Genomic DNA, 20,463 nt, shown 5'->3' on the forward strand with positions numbered 1-20,463 from the left:
ATGCAAGCGTATTTATTTTCTTGGACCTGACACTGCATCTGCACGCTTACCTCCCGTTACCTGCCACCCATTCACTGTCTCAGCACACGGCTCCTGGCTATGCCTGCAGCATGCAAGCTGTGCCCTTCCCTTCCAGCCTTGGTACTGCTGCTTCCTCTGCCAGGAACCTGCTCAGGCCAAACCGCGACTCCCAGAATCGCCTCAGTGAGAGCCCCTTACAAAGTCGCACTGCAGTTTGGATCAGCTTCCCAAATGCCCCTCACTCTCCTTTAATTTCCCCCTTCCCCATGTTCTTACTAGATCCTAACATCCTGTACCACATTCTTTCTTGCATCATCTACGACATCTCCTTCATTCTAGGACATTATCTCAGGCAGGGCCCCGTGCCTGTTTTGTTCACAGACACGAAGGAGCATCCAAACAGGGTCAAGTTTGCTGGAGGTGCTCAACAAAGAACTATAAAAGCCGCCACACACACACACACACACACACACACACACACACACACACACACACACATATATATATATGCTCTACTATGTTCATAACAGCATTGTTTGTAATAGCCAAAACCTGGAAACAACCTAGATGCCCTTCAATGGAAGAATGGATGAAGAAAGTATGGAATATATACATATTAGAGTACTACTCAGCAGTAAAAAACAAGGACTTTGTGAATTTTGCATGTAAATGGATGGAAATAGAAAACACCATTCTGAGTGAGGTAAGCCAGACCCAAAAGGAGGAACATGGGATGTACTCACTCATATTTGGTTTCTAGCCATAAATAAAAAACACTGAGCCTATAATTAGTGATCCTAGAGAAGCTAAATAAGGAGAACCCAAAGAAAAACATACAGGCATCCTCCTGAATATTAACCTTCATCAGGCGATGAAAGGAGACAGAGACAGAGACCCACATTGGAGCACCGGACAGAAATCTCAAGGTCCAAATCAGGAGCAGAAGGAGAGAAAGCACGAGCAAGGAACTCAGGACCGCGAGGGGTGCACCCACACACTGAGACAATGGGGATGTTCTATCAGGAACTCACCAAGGCCAGGTGGCCTGGGTCTGAAAAAGCCTGGGATAAAACCAGACTCTCTGAACATAGAGGACAATGAGGACTACTGAGAACTCAAGAACAATGGCAATGGGTTTCTGATCCTACTGCATGTACTGGCTTTGTGGGAGCCTAGGCAGTTTGGATGCTCACCTTACTAGACCTGGATGGAGGTGGGTGGTCCTTGGACTTCCCACAGGGCAGGGAACCCTGATTGCTCTTTGGGCTGACGAGGGAGGGGGACTTGATTGGGGGAGGGGGAGGGAAATGGGAGGCGGTGGCCGGGAAGAGACAGAAATCTTTAATAAATAAATAAATTAAAAAAAAAAGCCGCCATTCATTTTAAGACAGTCACCCACCTTATTATGATGAAGCTACTCACATGTGTTGCAAAAGTAATTAGAAACAATTAAAAGCTTCACATTCCCTCCATCAATGTACAAGAAACACAATGGACAGTGGATCTCAGCTTCTTTGACTCCCTCAGAGGTCCTGTCACACGAGGAGAAATGCCACGACAGGGGTAACAACTCTTTGACCAAAGTCTGATGAGAGGGATAAGTGTAATTGGGTGTCTAAATATACAACCCTTGCCATGAATAATGCTGATGGATACTTCCTTTGACCTCTTCCACCTCTTCCCTCTGCTTATCTAAGGTCAAGAGAGTAAAATGACACTGTTCTTGGGAGGGAGCCAAGTGGAGAATGTCCCCCAGTCTCAGCACGCTGGAGATGAGTGCTGAGTACTGAAACACAGTGCCATGTTTATGATCCCAGATTATCATGAGACAAAAGGCTCCGTACTACACCACAACATGGTATATCAGAAAAAAAGCAATAAAAACAATAGTGATGCACTTATATGTTATGCTTCCTGATGTGAGAAGTCCTTCTGTCTATGTGTTGCTTTTATTGGTTAATGAATAAAAAAAGCTGTTTTGGCCTGTGATAGGGCAGAATAGAGCTACGCGGGAAAACTAAGTAGGTGGAGTCAGTGAGAAGCCATGTAGCCGCCAGAGGAGAAAGATGCAAGCCACTAGCTAGAACCTTGCTGGTAGGCCACAATCCTCATGGTAAAATATAAAATACTAGGAATGGGTTAATTTAAGATGTAAGAGCTTTCTAGGAATACACTAGAGTCATTGGCCAAGCAGTATTGTAATTAATAAAGTTTCTGTGTGAATATTTCAGGCCAGAGCATCCAGGAACGAATGAGCAGTCTCCGCGTACAGATTGGCACACCAAAGTGGGGCTGATTACATCCATGTAAAACCTGAAAAGGCTTGGAAAGGAATTCTAGACACAAAAGAACAGAGTTAAGCATGGCTTCTTGGTAGCTGGCATTTTTTTTTTCAGATGAGCTGTTTGCTGGTGGCAAGCAGAAGTTCTGTGGCTTCTTTAAGAAAAGGCTTACTGACTCAGTATAAGAAATGGCAGCTTCCTGGTTCATGCTGCCAGCACTTAAATGGGGTTGTGAGCAGCGTGTTACAAATAGATCTGCTGCATGCCTAGAACTGAGGCGGTATGCATGGCTCACAGAGGCAGCAAACAGACCTCTACTGTGTTGGACTGGGCAGAGCCAAAAGGCAAAGCAGCCTTAGTCCTAGCCATGCTGCTTATCATTTTAAAAGTTTTCCTTGTCAGAAAATAATTACAGTTACACAATAAAGACAGATTCAGACAGAAATAAACCTCTAAATGGGCCACAGTGTTGGACAAATATACATAGGCTTGAGAGAGAGAGGAAAAAGAGTATAGAGAGTAATAAAAGTACAGACAGTCATAGATTAAAGGAGTAAAGATAATGAAATATATATTAAACTTATAGAAAAAGTAATTTGAGTAAGAAAAATAAGCCACATAAAGATGAAATAGATACAGAGAGTCTGGATTATGCATATTATTGTGTTTTCTTTGAATTTTTTGACTGTGAATAAGCTAAGTACAGAGAGACATTTAACTGTATGGGCTGCTAAGCTAAACCAACATATATATTTTAAAGGTATCTTGACTTCAAAATTTGGATCTAAGGATATGTTGCTTTGGAAAAGAGGTTCTGTTTTTGTTTCCACAGAGGATGAGAACCTGTGGATTCTTTTTGTGGTTTGATCAAATAAGACCCCTGAAACAATTGCCCAGATGGTCCAACATCCATGACAGCTTTAGGACTGCTGGCTGAGATGAACCTACCATACAGGATACCCCATGACAGACCTGATTAACAGTGCCCCCAATCAGCAGAAAGTATTCTAGACAATAATGTCCAAATTCCCTAAATGATTGTTTATAAATGTTTGTTTACATTTAAACAAATATGTTATAGATATGAATACTTTGCATTGGTATGAACTTTGGTCTATTGATATAAATTTTAAGTCAATTTTGTTATATTTCTGCTCTTGATTAAGGTATTGTGTTTGTGTAGCTCATTTAAAATGTAATGTATAATTAAGAAATATAGGTTAATAGAAAGTCAGCTATAACTGTCAAGTTTGTAGTCATGTTAGGTTTTCTAGATACATAGAGATATATTTCAGTTGGATAAATAATATTCAAACCTTTCAAAGACCTAAATAATATGACATTTAAACTGTTTTAGGAACTTAGACTTTTCATGACAATGAGACACATCTGCTCCTGGCAGCACCAATCTACTTCAAGAGGATGATGGACATCAAAGAGGCTCCTTATGGAGTTTGTTATCCATTTGGGCAAGAAACTGCTCTTGCCTGGACTGCTTGATGGTATGCTGTATAAACTGGACATGCAAGACCCATAAAGAAATGACTGCTGAACTTGCCTAAAGGTGAGACAGTCCTTTGGGGTTCCTGCTTCATGAAAGAGTCAGTCAGACATTCTGCCAGAAACAGCAGAAAGTGACTGACAAACTGTCAATATAGGCGGAACTGACTTTGAAATTTCCTGCCTTTTGGAAAAATCTGCCGGATACTATGGGCCTGTAGGCCGAAAATGGATGCCTGCTACATTACAGAACTTTGTGTGACTGTCCAGGCAGCGAGATGTCTTTGTCAATTCTAGAGTTTTGGAAGTTTCTTACAATGCACTTCCTGTTTACTTAGGTAATATTTTATCCTTCTGCAGTGCTTGATGGAGTTGAAGAATAGATAGTTATAGTTTTCCTTAGTTATGATAGAAGATAAAGTAGCTATAAATATTGCAACTGTAATTTTTGCTTGATACCTGTTTTGTTATATGTAATTTTATTATGTTAGAGTTAAAACCTTCCTTTTATTTAGACAGAAAGGGGAAGATAATGTGGAAAATCCTTCTGTCTATGTGTTGCCTTATTGGTTAATGAATAAAGAAACTGCTTTGGCCTCTGATAGGGCAGAGTAGAGCTATGTGAGAAAACTAAACTGAATGCTGGGAGAAGGTAGGCAGAGTCAGTGAGAAGCCATATAGCTGCCAGAGGAGAAAGACATGAGCCACCAGCCAGAACCTTGCTAGTACCACGGTCCTCAGGGTAAAATATAAAATAATAGGAATGGGTTAATTTAAGACGTAAGAGTTGGCTAGGAATACACTAGAGTCATTGGCCAAGCAGTATTATAATGAATAAAGTTTCTGTGTGAGTATTTTGGGTCAGGGCAGCCAGGAACAAATGAGCAGCCTCCGTCTACACCCTAATATTTACAAAGCTTTTCCCTGTGTTTCTTTGTTTAATCAAACATAGGAGTTCAGGGAATATAAGTGACTCGTTCAAGTTTATTCAGGTGGCGAGTAGGAAGGCCGGGAACCAGAAGGATTGTGAGTGACAAAGATCGCCAACCCCATATTTAGTGACTGCACCCTGTCCATTTTACAGTCCCACTCCCAGAACAAAAGAGACATTCTCTAGTTGCTTCTCCACAAGCGACTTCCCCACCAGTGCTCTACGCAGGCAACTTACCGTTCTGAAGGGACACAGATCCTATTGTTGCTGGATAATTCTCCACAAAACCTTTCTTCTTGCAAAGAAGTAGACCCACCCTTGGAGGTATGTGTGTCAGGAACTGGGATGCGACACTGGGACACCCTGGGGATCACAGCTCTTGGGAACTGTTGAGGAAAAAGCAAAACAGAAAGATGTTTTATGTCTTCATCTTCTCAGAAGCCCTCAGCATGGTTCTCTTCTTTGTTTCTCAACTGAAATGAGTACAAAAGAGGTGGGCTCTGTTTGCTTGCTTTGCAAGACTTTTAATTAGGTTTAGGTAATACTGCACTTCATTGTGTGTCCTACATTTTATTGCAAGGCTTTATAATATTTATTAGAAACTTACTGCTTTTGAGGAGACCAAAAGAATCTCATCCATGAGTATTGGTGTTTCTGTATTCCTGTACACAGCATTTCACACTTACCATTCAAGGGAAATTAGCTAAACTTGGAGGAGCCAGCGGCTCAGATTCAGTGCAGTGGAGAGTGAAGGCATGGCTCACCAGGTTATCTCTTTCCCCAGAGGTAGGATACCTTTTCATCCAGATCCCTAACAGATTTAACAAGGTTAACATTTCCTGTGGGCCGGACATGTACGGGCCCTTCTAGCTCTGCCTGGATAGACAGCATGACATATAACAGTGGCTTTTAACTGGGAACTCAGAGGGACATGTCCAGAGGAAAGCCGCAGTTTGGATGGTGTCCTTTGAAAATCCAGTAAAATGGGACAGAGACAGGTATGGTAGCACTTGGCTGGGCATGGTGGCACAGGCGTGTAATACCAGCCACAAAGGATGCTGTGGTAGAGTGGGTGATCCAGATGTCAGAAGACACACAGAAATCCGCCTTCACCATCCCCAGCTTTCCCCAGCAACATCTGGGAGAAGGCATATGTGAAAGATCTCCTGAGAACCATGAGTGTGGAGGCTTGCTTGGACTCCAGAGAAAGTTCCAGGCTAGCCTAGATAACAGTGAGACCCTATTTCAAAGTTAATAAAAGTAAAAATAAAATTTCATGTATGTATATAACACATACACACACAAAGAGCGGGGGGGGGTATAGTTTAGTGGTGAGACACTTGCCTTGTGCATATGAGGTCCTGGATTCAGTTCCCAGCACCCAACAACCAAGCCTAACCAAACACCCCTATATCTAACAAAGAAGGTGGACGTGCGTGAGCAAAGCAAAGAAATGATGCCACAGTAAAGCCCTTGCCTTTGTACACTAACCAAATACTTAGAAAAAAACCCCAAAAACTGATAGAAATATCTGAGTAGTTTTTCCCCCTAAATATGCACAAAGCCAATAAGAAAGAAACAACACATTAGCTGACAACTTGAAGGCACAGGGACAAGCAACGCAAGGAAGAAAATCTGAACTAAGAGTGAGGCTGAAGGGGAACGTCCTGGAACATAGTGGAAGGCAAATCGCACAACCCGCTGTTGCAGGACCACCCGTGGGGAATGGGGACAGTCAGGAAGCCCAGTATAAAACCCAATCTATAGGGTCATTGCTCACAAGAGATGCCTGTGACCTGGCAGCTGAGAATAGGGTGTAACAGATATAGGGGGGCTACTCAGAGCTTTCTACCTGGGAGTAGAGGCTGCTGCCTGTTGTTTCCAGCCAGGTGGAGAGAGGTTCCCACCAGCCCTCAGGTGAGCATGGCCACCACACAGTCTTGGCTCATTCTCGACGGTCAGCCTTCAATGGCTGTACCATTTCCCCAGCCCTCGGGTGAGCATGGCCACCACACAGTCTTGGCTCATTCTTGACGGTCAGCCTTCAATGGCTGTACCATTTCCCCAGCCCTCGGGTGAGCATGGCCACCACACAGTCTTGGCTCATTCTTGACGGTCAGCCTTCAATGGCTGTACCATTTCCCCAGCCCTCAGGTGAGCATGGCCACCACACAGTCTTGGCTCATTCTTGACGGTCAGCCTTCAATGGCTGTACCATTTCCCCAGCCCTCATCCCACTCTCATTAGCAACAGGCAGAAGAAGCGGTGACACCAGCTTTGGTGGCTCTCAGTGGACAGCATGACCTGGAAAGTGATACTTTCTTCCCCTACGGACAGCAGGGCACAGCAGGAATGATCTGGATTTCAATAGGGAAATCCTTATTTTAGTCTTGCCTAGACATGAATCGACACTGTGAAGTTGGAAATAAACAGGATATTAGTGATTTCCTTCCGCTCTGCCTCCAGGCACTATTTCAAACTGTGAGGTCTTCCTTCTCCTGCCTTCCTCAGGAGAGCTTCTGGAAAGAGGCAGATGTTAATTGATCTCCCGTGAGCTGTGTGGTGGGGACTATGAGCTGCAAGGTGTAAGAAAAGCATTGTCATGGGTAAACCTCCTCCACACCTTACCAGAGGAGGTGGGCTCCAAGGGGACTTCAGAGCACCCACAGAGGTCTTAGGAAACCATGTCTTAATCAATCAGCTGGGATAATCTGTAAGACTCCTGTTATAATTAATTTTACTTCAATTTTTCATTTCCCTGTTAAATTTCAGAGGCAATTAATCTATTCCTGTTAGCTCCCTCATCAACACCTGTTAGCTCCATCAACACCTGCTAGCTCCATCATCAACACCTGCTAGCTCCATCACTAAAGCCTGCTAGCTCCCTCATCAACACCTGTTAGCTCCATCAACACCTGCTAGCTCCATCATCAACACCTGCTAGCTCCATCACTAAAGCCTGCTAGCTCCATCATCAACACCTGCTAGCTCCATCACCAATGCCTGCTAGCTCCATCATCAACACCTACTAGCTCCATCATCAACACCTGCTAGCTCTATCATCAACACCTGCTAGCTCCATCATCAACACCTGCTAGCTCCATCACCAATGCCTGCTAGCTCCATCATCAACACCTACTAGCTCCATCATCAACGCCTGCTAGCTCTATCATCAACACCTGCTAGCACCCTCATCAACGTCTGCTAGCTCCATCACCAACGCCTGCTAGCTCCATCATCTATTCCTGCTAGCTCCCTTATCAATGCCTGCTAGCTCCATCATCTATTCCTGTTAGCTCCCTTATCAATGCCTGCTAGCTCCATCATCAACACCTGCTAGCTCCATCATCAACACCTGCTAGCCCCATCATCAATGCCTGCTAGCTCCATCATCAACACCTGCTAGCCCCATCATCAACATCTGCTAGCCCCATCATCAACATCTGCTAGCCCCATCATCAACATCTGCTAGCCCCATCATCAACACCTGCTAGCTCCATCACTAAAGCCTGCTAGCTCCCTCATCAACACCTGTTAGCTCCATCAACACCTGCTAGCTCCATCATCAACACCTGCTAGCTCCATCACTAAAGCCTGCTAGCTCCATCATCAACACCTGCTAGCTCCATCACCAATGCCTGCTAGCTCCATCACCAACGCCTGCTAGCTCCATCATCTATTCCTGCTAGCTCCCTTATCAATGCCTGCTAGCTCCATCATCTATTCCTGTTAGCTCCCTTATCAATGCCTGCTAGCTCCATCATCAACACCTGCTAGCTCCATCATCAACACCTGCTAGCCCCATCATCAATGCCTGCTAGCTCCATCATCAACACCTGCTAGCTCCATCATCAACACCTGCTAGCTCCATCATCAGCACCTGCTAGCTCCATCATCAGCACCTGCTAGCTCCCTCATCTATGCCGGTTACCACCACCATCTCAGCACTGTTTTCTCAACTCCCGAAACCACTCTCACCAGTCTGCTCACATTCCACTTCCACAAGCCACCCCAAATTTCTGAGTCCCAAGGAAAACTCTTGCTCAGTTTGCATTTAACACTCACAGCCCTCCCATCTACAGCTCTGTCATACAGGATGCTGCTAACCGAGGTCACAATGAACCTGCTTTCCTTTACTGGGGTCTGTGAATTCCTAGCTGAACTGAACTCTCTACATATCCTTTCTCCACTGACAAATCTACAAAGTGAATATTCATTCCTTACCAGCTAAAACGATAATGCAGTTGTTCAAACACTAATGTCAGCCATTAGGTATCTTTATTCTCGACAATTCTCTCTCTATGTCTGGTAGTTTGGTTTGGTTTTGAATCCTATCTGTTTCTTTGGCTGTCTCTTTGACTTGCTATCTCTGTCGCCGCCCTAATCCAGTCTCTCATCTATGCATGCCTGACTAGGCTGCAGCATCCTGTGGTTCAGCAAATTAATTCAGCACATCCCGTTTGCATTAAGTTACTCTGTCTCTTCAGAACATGCAATTACTTCTGGTCATTCACACAGTGAGTTTCTGAGCTGAGTTTCCAAGGCTCCACAGACTGACCCCACTATAACCTCTCAAGCTTTTCCCATATCCAGCACTTAGGAGCCCCCTGTACCAATTCCCAATGCTAGACACATCATGTCCTTGCTGTCCCACAGAATCTCCAGATGAGTTTCTAAGCTTCTCTCCTCCCCTTCCCATTACACGCCACCTCCCCTTGCTCTTCTCTCCCTCTGTATCCATCTTTCTCCATCTTTCTGTACCACTTGCAGCACAGGAAGGGTGGAACCCATGCCATGCCTTCGTGCAAGCCAGACAAACACTTCTACTGAAATCATGCGCAGTCCCAGAGAGGGAGAGGCCTCCGGAGGGGGGGGGGGCGCTGGCTCCCAGCAGTCGCCACCCAGGAGGCTCTGATTCGGGGCGGGTATCTGCAAAGCCCCACGTTGGGCGCCAAGTGTATCGGCGTAAATGAATGTAGACAGAAATTGTAATAAATATATATAGCTTTAATTGGGAAATAGACTTATAGAACCAGAGGTTCCAGTGGAGAACAGGAAGGCAGAAGGGGTGGCCGGGAGCGCGCCTGCAATCTTTATAAGTAAAAAATATCCTCGGGGGACCCCGCCCTACAAGTAAGGTGATTGGCTGGGTCTCTCCTACACCCAGCTCCTGTTATTTCCCACACAGTAGAGAAAATCCTTCCACTTCACACTCTACTGCCCCTGTGACTCATGATCCTACTCCCATAGAGTAACGGGGTGAGTAAAGGCCCACAAAGCACCCAAATGGTCAGAACTACAACCATCACTCCAACCAAACCAGAAAGCATGTGACGCACAGGGCACAGAAGGACAGGAAAGGAATGGTCCTCTGGTTTGTGACGGTGGCATCAAGATGCTACTCCATTACAGAGGGTGGAGGGGGAGCGGGAGGAAGGACAAAGGAAGAGTTTTGTTCCGTGGCTCTTTCGCTGAGTACAGCGAAAGTACAGACAGAACCTGACCAGCGTCCACTGAACTCGGTCCATTGTCCTTGGTGAAGCAGCTCACCGGATGATACCCATGTGGGACATTTGAATTGTAGATGAGTTACCTATCTGCTTTATTTCCAGCTTCTCAAAGGTCACTGCTCCCAAGCACATCTTAGGGGTAACTTCACCTCCCTTGGTACGTGACTGGAGAAGCAGCGATTAACTTACTGTAGTCTTGAGGTCACATCTAGGTTTCAGATGTGAAGGTAGAGGCAAGTTTCTCGATCCTGCTCACCAGGCAGAGGAGACAACCTTTGAGAGGACCTCCAGCATCCTCACCTCCGGCGCCCTTTTCTTTGAGGGCAGTATTCCCTGACCCAGGCTTCCGATCAGATGATAACAATTACTTAAGCTTTAGACATAAAGCAAAGACAGCCACTGTCCTGAAACTGGCAAGGCAGTTCCGTTTTCATTCTTTCCCCTCTCTTTCCACTTGGTTTCAGAACCACTCTGTGATTCACACCTCGGCTGCACTCAGCTTGGCGGGGATTTCTATCTCAGAATATTGTAGAGAAACTTTCCTGTGAGCTACAAAAAGCAACCCCATATTAGTCTGCCCCCAAACAGTAGAAATACATCCCCACAACCCACCCATACCTAGCCCAGTAGTTCATGCCCAGTTCAGAAACTGTGGAAGGATAAACGGACGGGGCAAGGCCACTCTGTGTGAGGAGCAGGGTCCCTAAAGCCAGCCAAAGCGTTAGGGACAGCCCCTGCTCCCACTGCCAGGAGTTCCACAAGCAGACCAAGCTGTACAACTGTCACAGGGATGTAGAGGGGAAGGAGCTTAGTCCTACTGTAACTTGATAGCTATGCTTTGATACCCATGGGAGGCCTGCCCCTTTCTGAACAGAAGCAGAGGAGGAGTGATTGGGGAGTAGGCAGAGGGAGGTGAAGGGATGAGAGGAGGGAGGGGAAACTGGTCAGGGTGTAAAATAAATAAATTTAATAAAAAGAAAAAGAATAAGCTGATTGGTTTATCTCCAATTTCCCCAAGGCAGCTGCACACAAGTGCCTCTTAGGCGATAACTGCATCTCCCTGATACTTCATTGCAGAATAATCTATTCAGCAGCCAGGGAAGCCTGCAGCCCACATGATCTGATTTGTTTCAGCGTGTAGGTTTGCAGTCAGTTGCTGAAGTGCTAACAATTCTGTAGAGGCTACGCCATCCTCAACACCATGTCAGCAGTACCCTCTCTGTATCCCCAGACCCCTGGACTTAAAAGGCATCCTGGGATCAGATGGGTCTGGGTTCTTCAATACCGTTCCGGAATGTAGGCCCGTACTTCTACATGGCACGGCAGCCAAGCTCTCAAGCCACAGTTCACACCTGAGGTGGTCACGTAGCCTTCCAGACAGGCTGTTGCTACCCTAACAAAGGGTCAGGATGTTGTTCTGCTCCTTCTTTGTAATTTGGAGGATGCCTGAAAAGAGATGTTAATTCAGGCCTATGTGACAGAGCTGGCATACAGAGCAGGAAGACAGGGAGACGTGACAAAATGGGCATAGAAAGGTGTGGTCAAAGGTGTGGACATGACTAAAGCCACTCACCTGGTTACCCAGGAAACAGAATGCTAATGAATTTCCCCCAGAATAAACGCAGAGGAATTTTCAGGATGTGAACTCAGGATTTCATGAGGGATGACTGAGAATCTCTCTCCCGATAAAGCCATGTGAGTTGTATCTTTATTCCCACGCCTCCACGCTGGTCTAGGCTGGCACCGGACCCCAACACCGGAACCCTTTGTATACACAATCACACAGAGCCGTAAGTGTGTCCTGTACACAATCACACAGAGCTGTGTGTCCTGTACACAACCACACAGACCTGTAAGCGATGTCCTCAGCCTTCCTCTCCTTCCTGACATAAAAGTCATATTTAGCTCCAGTGCCCTCACTTTTGGACAGACAGTAGGCAAAGAGGTCTCTGCACCTGCACAACTACTGCACCTCATTCCCAAGTTACAGGGGAAGCTGAGTGTCCATCCACAGACCGCGAGCGCCATGCAGTGGAATGCCATTAAGCCTCAAAAGAGAGAGACATTCTATTATTTATTTGTTACAATAGGGCTGAGCTTTATGACATTGCGTCAAGTCAGATAAGCCAGGCAGAGAAAGCTAAACTCCATGTTCTTTCTCTTTATGAGCGGAATCTAAAATGACTGAACAGGAGCGGGGAGCAGAACAGTGATTACTAAGGTGTGGGGATGGGGGATGGGATGTGCTGGGGATAGGGGATGGGATATGCTGGGGTGGGGATGGGGGATGGGATGTGTTGGTGTGGGGATGGGGGATGGGATGTGCTGGGGATAGGGGATGGGATATGCTGGGGTGGGGATGGGGGATGGGATGTGTTGGTGTGGGGATGGGGGATGGGATGTGCTGGTGTGGGGATGGGGGATGGGATGTGCTGGGGATAGGGGATGGGATATGCTGGGGTGGGGATGGGGGATGGGATGTGTTGGTGTGGGGATGGGGGATGGGGATGTGCTGGTGTGGGGATGGGGGATGGGATGTGTTGGTGTGGGGATGGGGGATGGGGATGTGCTGGTGTGTTGGTTAGGTTTTTGTCAACTTGACACACCTAGAGTCGTCTGAGAAGAGGGATATTCAGTTGAGAAAATGCCCCCATCAGACTGGCCTATATGCAAGTCTATGGAGTCATTTATCTTTATTAATAATTGACATGGTGGGGGCAGGGCAGGCTCAAACACAAACTTCTCCATAGAAGAAAACTCCTATGGAAAAAAATGGATGGATTGGTTAATTTTTGGATCTGGCTTTCACATTTTTAAAACCGTATATCTATTTATGGGGCAACAGATTCATTTACTTATGTCCTTTGGGACTGCTAAAGAAAAAGCATCAGTTTAATATTAAATATGATATTCCGCTGAGTAAATCAAATGGTTCACATAAACTTTTATTAATCTTCCACGGTATTGAGGGGGGGAAGCATTATCTGTCAACATTTATAGATTTAAAATGGCATTGCTGTCCGAGGTTAAATGTCTTATTCCCAGTCCAGGGTCTCTTTGTCACCCTGGAGCATCTTGTAGGAAGAGATTTGTCTACTTCACCTACCCGAAGCACAGAAGGGTATTGGTGAGGCATCGATATGGCAGCTGAGCAGAGCGGAGCTGCTGAGTCACAGCCTGCTGCTCAAATCTTGCCCTCGGCCTGGTTTTACCAATAAGGTCTTATTGAAAGCGGCCTCACTGCTCACTAAACCATCCTCTTGCCACTCCTGCTGCAGAGCAGCAAACTGAGTGCTCCTACCTGAGGCCGTGGACCCCAAGGCTAAAGCATATTATCATTTGGCCCTTGACAGGATAAGGAGCAATTCACGTCATTAATCCCCAACCAACGCCGACAGATTAAACAGCACTTCTGTGAGTTACTTCTAAATTGTCAGCTGCTGCTAGATCTAAAGATGCCCTTATTACATTAATCTATTTGTGGGAGGTGGACCAAACATCTGCCACATCTGCCAGGACATCTGTCCTTTGACTCTGAGGGGCAGAGAACAACTTGGAGTACTTGGTTCCTGACTTCCATCCCCCAGGGACCCATCTCTTGTCTTCAGGTTTCCAGGCCAGCACGTTAACCCACTGGGCCATCTCTCCAGCCACTAGATTTTGGATTCGTTGGTAAAAAGGGTCTTGAACTCGTCACCTTTCTTTCCTTCCTCTGACTTGTTATAATAATAAATCTGCTGAGCGTGGCTCTGGGTAGCCAATCGAGTAAGTTCTCTGTCATTTTTTAAATCAATAACTCAAGTAAAATTTTATCCTTCTCAAAGATCTCAGACGCTGCTTGACAGCTGAAAGGTTTTGTCAGTTTAAAAAGGATAACTCCACAGATTTCAGCATAACCTCTTACCACGTCTAATAAAAGGTGTTTTAAGGTATATAAATACAAGGTTTTTTTAAATTGATTTTATTGAGCTCTACATTTTTCTCTGCTCCCCTCCCTGCCTCTCCCCTCCCATTCAATCCTCTCCCAAAGTCCCCATGCTCCCAATTTACTCAGGAGATCTTGTCTTTTTCTACTTTCCATGTAGATTAGGTCCATGTATGTCTTTCTTAGGGTCCTCATTGTTGTCTAAGTTCTCTGGGATTGTGATTTGTAGACTAGTTTTTTTTGCTTTGTGTTTAAAAACCACTTAAGAGTGAGTACATATGATAACTGTCTTTCTGGGTCTGGGTTACCTCACTCAAAATGATGTTTTCTAGCTCCATCCATTTGCCTGCAAATTTCAAGCTGTCATTATTTTTTTCTGTTGTGTAATACTTCATTGTGTAATTGTACCATATTTTCCTTTTCCATTTTTCGGTTGAGGGGCATTTAGGTTGTTGCCAGGTTCTAGCTATGACAAAGCTGCTATGAACATAATTGAGCACATGTCCTTGTGGCACGATTGAGCATCTTTTGGATATATACTCAAAAGTGGTATTGCTGGTTTTTGAGGAAGGTTGTTTCCTAGTTTTCTGAGAAATTGCCACACTGTACCAGCTTGCACTCCCACCAGGAATGCAGAAATGTTCATTTTACCCCACAACCTCCCCAGCATAAGTTGTCATCAGTATTTTTGACCTGGGCCATTCTTATAGGTGTAAGATGGAATCTCAGAGTTGTTTTGATTTGCATTTCTCTGATGGCTAAGGATGTTGAACATTTCCTTAAGTGTGTTTCAGCCATTTTAGATTCCTCTGTTGAGAGTTCTCTGTTTAGGTCTGTACTCCATTTTTGTATTGGATTATTTGTTCTTTTGATGACCAGTTTCTTGAGTTCTTTATATATTTTGGAGCTCAGTCCTCTGTCTGATGTGGGGTTGGAGAAGACCTTTTCCCATTCTGTAGGCTGTTGTTTTGTCTTGTTGACTGTGTCCTTTGCTTTATAGAGGCTTTTCAGTTTCAGGAGGTCCCATTTATTAATTGTTTCTCTCAGTGTCTGTGCTGCTGGGGTTATAGTTAGGAAGTGGTTCCCTGTGCCAATGTGTTCAAATGTACTTCCCATTTTCTCTTCTAGGAGGCTCACTATGGCTGGCTTTATGTTGAGGTCTTTGATTTATTTGGACTTGAGTTTTGTGCATGGTGATAGATATGGATCTATTCTCATTCTTCTACATATTAATGTCCAGTTATGCCAGCACCATTTGTTCAATATACTTTCTTTTTTCCATTTTATATTTTTTGTTTATTTGTCAAACATCAGGTGTTTGTGGGTGTGTAGATTAATATCTGGGTCTTTGATTTCGTTCTATTGGTCCTCCTGTTCTTCTTCTATGCCAATACCAGGCTGTTTTCAGTACTGTAGTTCGGTAGTAGAGTTTGAAGTCAGGGATTGTGATGCCTCCAGAGGTTCTTTTATTGTACAGGAATGTTTTGGCTATCCTGGGTTTTTGCTTTTCCACATGAAGTTGAGTATTGTTCTTTCAAGGTCTGTGAAGAATTTTGCTGGAAATTGCATTGAATCTGCAGATTGCTTTTGGTAACATCGCCATTTTTACTATGTTAATTGTGCCTACCCAAGAGCATGGGAGATCTTTCCACTTTCTGGTGCCTTCTTCAATTTCTTTCTTCAAAGATTTAAAGTTCTTGTCACAAGTCTTCCACTTGTTTGGTTAGAGTTACTCCAAAATATTTTATGCTAACAAATACAAGTTATTAAGGTGTGTACCTACAAGTTATAAAGGCCTGAGGCAAATGCAAGTTATCAATTTTTCTCTCCCATTATGTTGTCATTCATAGTCTTAACATTATTAATAAGATGCTGATAAGTTATTAATCTAATTCTGGCAAGATCAAGATTTTAAATTCTCTCTAGTCATTTTCTAAAGGTATTTTCATTGTACAAAAAGATATGTCACAGTCATTCTGGCATAAATATGCTGCTGTTTATATGATGTATGTGTCTGAAGCTTACATTTCCACAAACTCAAAGATTCCTTTTGAGTTTCAGGGAGTTGAATTGGAGGATTCACCTTAAACAGGTCAGATACACCCTCCTCTCTCAATTCCCTGGTCCGGACACTCTCCTCAATCACCAGGACCTAAAGAAAAATTATTTTCTGCTTAAACTTAACGCCAGGTCCAAAAGACACCAGACAGTTCCACACCACAAATCCTGAACAGGAGTGGCAACCAGCTACCCTGTGACCAGCACCCCAGCTTTCTCAGGTCCCCCTAGACTCTGATGCCTACAAATCAGCAGGAAGCAGTCTTGAGAACTTGATGTCCTTATCCCCTTAACCTGCCATGCGCAACTCCTTGCCTTTTTATTATAAGAGAATGATGGGAATGTTGTAATAATAAATCTGCTGGCCTGCCCTGTTACCTGGGCACCTTGTCCCCTTAAGAGACAAGCTCCACTCATTCCCAATCTCCCCCTTTCTGCTGAGGCAGGCAAGCTGATCTCTTGCCCTCTCCCCGCCCCCATAACTCCTTAGCCTTATATCCTTCCCAATACCCACTACCCACTAAATAAACTATACCCAAGCTCTCTCCGCATGGCCTGTCTATCTCTCACCCGCCTCGGTCCCCAAAACCGGCAGGGGGACCTGCCATGAATCATAACACCATCCCCACCAATATAAAAGCATGGTACCTCAATATGAACAGGCTCTGACAAACATCTTTATTGGAAGGTCAAGCTGTGTTAACTGCCTTCTAAAGAAACCTTTCATCTCTGTTACCCCCTTCCCACTACCTACTTGTTTCAAAGGAAACTATATTTTAAAAAAAGGATTAGGAGGGCAATCTTCAAATGATGTAATTTTAAAAGCCTAAGTTTAGAAATAAGTCTACCTCTCTTTGATCCCAAATTCTGCTTTTCAACAAAGTGCTACTGGCAGTGGTACCTGGCTAGCTGGCTGTGGTTAACACCAGCTAAGAACATCCATACCCAGAAACCAAAACCCTAAAGCAGGAAGAAACTTCATTTTCCTGAGATGTGATTCCTCTCCTAGGCATAGGTAACAAGACTGTTACCCAAATCTGTGTTCCTCCTGCCCAAATGCCTTGACAGACACCCCTCACCATGGTCCCTACTAATCTTACCATTGCCTAAACATGCAAATTTATGCAACAGCAAGATGCTATTTCTGTTCTTCCTGACAGAATCACTTTCATTAAATCATCTTCCTATAAAAACAAACCTCTCAGTATGCTCCCCCCCCCCCTGGAGACTCAGAACCAGTCTTAAGATTACCAGGGACAATGAACACATTTCAGGTCATGGTTTTCTTAGATGACATTAGTGGCATTTGTAAAAGCTACAATGTTATTTAGGATGAATGATATTTCTGTAATTTTCATATTATATTGAGAGCCCACGGATAAAGCCCTTATTGCCCATATTTAATTTCTCTACATCTTTGTCTTGCACAGATGAGCAGGAATGGGGGTGGGTGGGGGATGTAGCTTAGTGAGAGAGCATTTGCCTCATCCTGCATGGCTCTGGACTCAATCTCCTGGAAAGGGAATGAGGAAATATACCCGAGGGAGCTGAGGAATCTGTTCGTAGTAATATGCTTTAAAAATTAGAGAGAAACGTTAAAATATAGGCTACAGGAATGATTTGAAGGATTTTCTATTACATATAATTTTTTTTATCTATCTATCTATCTATCTATCTATCTATCTATCTATCTATCTATCCATCCATCCCCTTTTAGTAAAGAAAAAATTCAGCGAAAACCATTAGTAATATATTAATGTTTTTTTAAGCCAAAGATAACACTCTAGGTCCAAACAACTGTCATAACTAGCAGTCGCATGTGGTCTGAAGTTGATACCCGTGTTAGAGTCCATAACCACAGAAGTTGGACAGCTCGTTTACACCCAGAAAGATTTTGTGTAGTTTCTCCACAAGGACCCTGTCTTGGTCAGTGTCTATTGCTGTGAAGAGACACCATGACCACAGCAACTCTTACAAAGGAAAGCATTTAGTGGGGGCTGCTCACGGCTTCATATGTTTAGTCAATTATCATCATGGTGGGAAGCATGGCAGCATGCGGGCAGACATGGTGCTGGAGGAGCATGCGGGCAGACATGGTGCTGGAGGAGCATGCGGGCAGACATGGTGCTGGAGGAGGCGCTGAGAGTTCTACATCTAGACACAACGGTATCAGGAGAAGAGAGACACTGGGCCTGGCTTGAGCACTGGAAACCCTAAAGTCCACCCCCGGTGACACACTTCCTCCAACAAGGCCACACACCTACTCCAACAAGCATACCTCCTAATAATGGCACTCCCTGGTTCCCACTGAAATCTAGGAGCCTATGGGGGCCATTCTTATTCAGACCACTACAGAGCCCTTCCCAAGCAACAAGTGACCATACAGGAGTGGTACTACAGTCAGGACTAGAGATCCCAACCCACGCCAACAGTCACCTTTTCTCATGCTGGCTTTATTAACAGGACATGAAGAGTGTGCCTTCACCCAACAACATCCAACACTGTAATGCCAAAATGCAGCCTACAGCTGACAATACGGACACACTTTGGCATTAGATAGCTGACTGGCGTTCACAGGGACCAAAGGCTAGGGATGGTTATGAAGAAGAGGTTTACTTGTTTGTTTGTTTGTTTGTTGTTATACAGCGAAGTAATATCCCTTAAAGGCTGAAGGGACAAAGAGGGATGATCATGGACTTCTGGAGTGCACAGGGCAATGCTGAGGGATGCTCATGGGCTTCTGGAGTGCACACGGCAATATTGACAAAGGAAGCTGTGCTTTAAGACTGGATCTGAAAGAGTCTCTACCTGGCCAGGTACTTCTAGCTCACTGAAGCCAGGGGCAGACAGGTGATGTCACTCTGGTGGATGTGATCGGTGTCTGTCACCTAGTGACACACATTCCCCTCTCCCTGCAGACATATCAACACACAGGTGACAGCCAGCCATAAAGATAAAGCATTATCTCCTCCTAAAACAAATGTCAAGTGGACAATTTGTGGGTCTGAGATTTAGCATCTTCCATAAAATATTCACAAACTAGCTGCCAATTGAGCTGGAAGGATTGTTAACTCAACCTCCTTATTTTGAGATTAACATACAGAGTCCACACTGGGTCTACCTTTATTCTAGAAGGCAATGGCCTGCTGGGTAATCTTTATTGGTTCCTTTGGGGGCAGTTATAAACACACTACTTACAGGAGTCCTGTGAGGGCCACAAAATAAATGCACCATTTCAGCAAACTCCTCAGTTCTTTTAAAAAAAAAACAACACCAACCCAAGGCTTGAGACTCCCTCCCTCCCACTTCCTCTTTTTACAATTTCATACATGTATAGAAGGTATTTCGAAAAGACTTAACCCCCATTGCTTTTCATTCCCATCCTTCTCCTGATAACCCCCCGCAACTAACCCTCTCCCAGCCTCTGTGTGTGTGTGTGTGTGTGTGTGTGTGTGTGTGTGTGTGTGTGTGTAATTAGGCATGTTTGAATGTGCATTAATGGGAAGCTATTTACTAGAGCTGGGGCAACTTATCAGTTGCTACATCACTGAAATCACCTCCCACCCCTTCCAACAACCCATTAACTAACAAGAGCTCCTCAGAGAGGTGGGACCTCTCCCATTCATTATAGAAGGTTGACTGACTCAATCTAGTGCTCATCTTATATAGCCAATCACAGATGCTGTGGGTTCAAGGCTGCACTGGCCATGACATAGGATCCAGATATGTTAGAGAGTATTTTTACCCTGCAGGAAGAGAGATACATTACAAAGAAAGAGGATATTCAGCATTCCTACTTGATCTGTGCAAAGAGGTTCTTCCCACTGTCAGTAACCACATTTGGAGGGTTTCTCTGTGAGCAGATTTTGCAGGGCTATGATATTGCGCATGTGCATGTCTAGCTGTTGCAGAGCAATGAGATTGCAAGTACATGAACATCCAGCTGTTGCAGAGCTATGAGATTGCAAACACATGCATGTCTAGCTGTTTCAGGGCTATGAGTGCATGCATGTGCATGTCCAGCTGTTGTAGGGCTATGTGATTGCATGCATGTGCATGTCTTCCTTTAGAAGTTGCCTCATCCCCTAGGGATTTAGGCGACTTCTAGCATATAGCTAACTAAATTAGAGTAGGCTATTAATAGAAACTGAAAAATCCAAGGGATGATTACAAACACTACTCCGAGTCCTCAATAGGAGGACTCACTCGGTAGAGTAACTATTAGGACAGGTTAAC

General features: G+C 44.6%; 1 protein-coding gene across 3 annotated transcripts in view; it reads right to left on the bottom strand.

Moving 5' to 3' along the window:
- Positions 1-20,463, bottom strand: part of Cracd (capping protein inhibiting regulator of actin dynamics) — a 213,696-nt gene that overhangs the window by 118,294 nt on the left and 74,939 nt on the right. For all 3 annotated transcript variants that reach the window (XM_075942928.1, XM_075942925.1, XM_075942927.1), the window contains exon 2: positions 4,972-5,120. The gene's annotated coding sequence lies outside the window, so the exon portion shown is untranslated. The remainder of the gene's footprint in view (positions 1-4,971; positions 5,121-20,463) is intronic.

The sequence above is a fragment of the Microtus pennsylvanicus genome, chromosome 12, assembly GCF_037038515.1.
Source record: "Microtus pennsylvanicus isolate mMicPen1 chromosome 12, mMicPen1.hap1, whole genome shotgun sequence".
Classification (NCBI taxonomy): domain Eukaryota; kingdom Metazoa; phylum Chordata; class Mammalia; order Rodentia; family Cricetidae; genus Microtus; species Microtus pennsylvanicus.